This window comes from Nicotiana tomentosiformis, chromosome 12 (assembly GCF_000390325.3).
Source record: "Nicotiana tomentosiformis chromosome 12, ASM39032v3, whole genome shotgun sequence".
NCBI classification, from domain to species: Eukaryota; Viridiplantae; Streptophyta; class Magnoliopsida; order Solanales; family Solanaceae; genus Nicotiana; species Nicotiana tomentosiformis.
Window position 1 is genome coordinate 56,171,182 of NC_090823.1, and position 3,059 is coordinate 56,174,240.

Consider the following 3,059-nt stretch of genomic DNA (forward strand, 5'->3'; position numbering starts at 1 on the left):
TTTTTGGGCTTTCATTTAAGCAAGTAGGTGACACACCTACTTGTCACCTAGCAGCTTGCGCAGTATCGCAAAAATGCCCATATCTCACTACTCCGATGTCGTATTGACAAACGGTTTAATGCATTGGAAAATAGACTCATAGATCTTTAATTTTATGGGTGTAACACCCCATAATTCTAAGTATATTGGGAGAAAATCGCAGTTACATTTGACCCAAAGTTTCAGTAACACTTATGAATGTAACTTGTGATGACTTTCATCGACTTTTGTTCCACAACTCTCTTGACTTCAAAACATAACACACGGATGTCATACGACTAATATAAATCATAACATAATCTCCTTATCATATTAAGCACCCTAGTCTCACCCCAAAGGTATATGTTATAACATTCCCAACTTGTCGACTTTCGACGAAACATTATTTTATTCAATTGCTTTAGCTTCTAAACTGTCCAACCCTCTTTGTACTTGTTGTTCATGATCTTCAATATTTGTAAACTCAGAGGTAATATGATTAACTTACTTTATATACTTTTAAATATTATCTCATTTTGGGTCCTACATTAGTTTGCTTACGACGCATTTTTACGTACGAAAATATAGGGTGTAACATCACTCCCCCCTTGGAAACATTCATCCTCGAATGTTTACTCTTAGAGACTTTGGAAAATTTTGCCAAAGTATCCTTCGTACACTAGGTTAAAACCAACCTGCATGTAGCCAGAAACATACTATGCATGCCACACATGGCCAATCTTTATAAATAGCAGCAATTTGCCTCACCGACCGTAAATCATAAATATTGAAAGTGAAAAATAAAAGCTTACCTGATGACCTGCTAGCCTGAATAGAGTTGTGTTGTAGCATCCCATCTCGAGCCATATCTTCAGTTTGAAATAGGTGGGGGTATTTAGACTTCATTTCTCCCTCCGATTCCCACGTCATCTCTTCTACATTCTTGCTCCTCCATAAAACCTTCACGGAAGCTACCTCCTTATTTCGTAGCTTGCGGATTTGTCGGTCTAGGATGGCAACTGGAATTTCCTCGTATGACAAGTCCTCTATAATCTGTACATCATCCATGGGCACCACTCGGGTAGGATCGCCAATGCACTTCCGTAGCATAGATACGTGAAAAACCAGATGGACAGACTCCAATTCTGAGGGGAACTCTAACTCATAAGCTACTTGGCCCACTCTCCGAATGATCCTATAAGGCCCAATATACCGTGGGCTAAGCTTGCCTTTCTTGACAAACCTCATCACGCCCTTCATAGGTGATACCTTTAAGAATACCCAGTCATTAATCCTGAACTCTAAGTCTCGTCGCCGCACGTCAGAATATGACTTCTGATGACTCTGAGCTGTCAACAGTCGCTCCCGGATAAGCTTTACTTTCTCTATGGCTTGCTGAACCAGGTGTGGCCCATGTAACCAAGATTCTCCAACATCAAACCACCCTATAGGAGATCTGCACTTACGCCCATACAAAGCCTCGTACGGAGCCATCTGGATACTGGAGTGGTAACTGTTATTATATGCAAACTCGATAAGAGGTAGATGTTCATCCCAACTTCTTTTAAAATCCAACACACATACTCGTAACATATCCTCGAGCGTCTGAATTGTGCGCTCGGCTTGTCCATCAGTCTGTGGATGAAAAGCTGTGCTGAGATTCACCTGAGTCCCTAGACCTCTCTGAAATGACCTCCAAAAATGTGCTGTAAACTGAGCCTCACGGTCAGATATAATAGAAACTGGTACTCCGTGTAGCCGCACTATCTCCTTAATATATAACTTTGCATAATCTTCTGTTGTATATGTAGATCTGACTGGTAAGAAGTGAGCTAATTTCGTGAGCCTATCGACTATCACCCATATGGAATCGAACTTACGATTAGAACGAGGTAAACCCATGATAAAGTCCATGTTTATCGCCTCCCATTTCCATGTCGGGATCTCTATAGTCTGCATTAGCCCTCCAGGCTTCTGGTGCTCTATCTTCACTTGCTGGCAACTAGTACATTGGGCGACAAACTCAGCAATGTTCTTCTTCATATCATTCCACCAGTACACATCCTTAATGTCATGATACATCTTCGTCGATCCAGGATGGATGGAATACCATGAATAATGTGCCTCTGACATAATCCTGTCTCGTAGCCCTGCTACATCTGGAACACACAAACGACCCCTGTATCTGAGAACCCCATCTCCCTTGAGCTCTAACAATGGCTTCTTCTGCTGCGGAACTCGCTCTCTCAACTCGACCAACTCTGGGTCCTCGTACTGCCTTTCCTTGACTTCCGCTATGAGGGATGATTTTGTAGTGTTTTGGAGTACAACTCCACCATCCTCAGAATCTACTAACCGAACCCCCAACGAAGACAATTGATGAATCTCTCTAGCTAATTGCCTTTTCTCGGGCTCTACATGTGCTAAGCTACCCATAGATCGGCGACTTAATGCATCTGCTACAACATTAGCTTTCCCTGGATGGTAGAGAATGTTAACATCGTAATCTTTCAATAACTCAAGCCATCGCCTCTGTCGCAAATTCAACTCTTTCTGCTTGAAGATATATTGTAGGCTTTTATGATCAGTAAATACATCAACATGAACACCATATAAATAATGCCGCCATATCTTAAGTGCATGGACAACCGCAGCTAACTCGAGGTCGTGGGTCGGATAATTCCTCTCGTGCTTCCTCAACTACCTTGAAGCATACGCAATTACCTTCCCATGTTGCATCAGGACACATCCTAACCCGACACCTGATGCATCACAATACATGGCATAACCCTCTAGACCCTCTGGAAGTGTTAGAACTGGAGCTGAGGTCAACCTGTTCTTAAGCTCTTGGAAACTCCGCTCGCAAGCCTCTGTCCATTGAAACTTAGTTTCTTTCTGTGTCAACTTCGTCAATGGTGCCGAAATGGAAGAAAGACACTCTACGAACCTCCGATAGTATCCTGCTAAGCCTAGAAAGCAACAAACCTCTGTCGGAGTGGTAGGTCTAGGCCAAGATTTCACGGCCTCAATCTTCTGAGTGT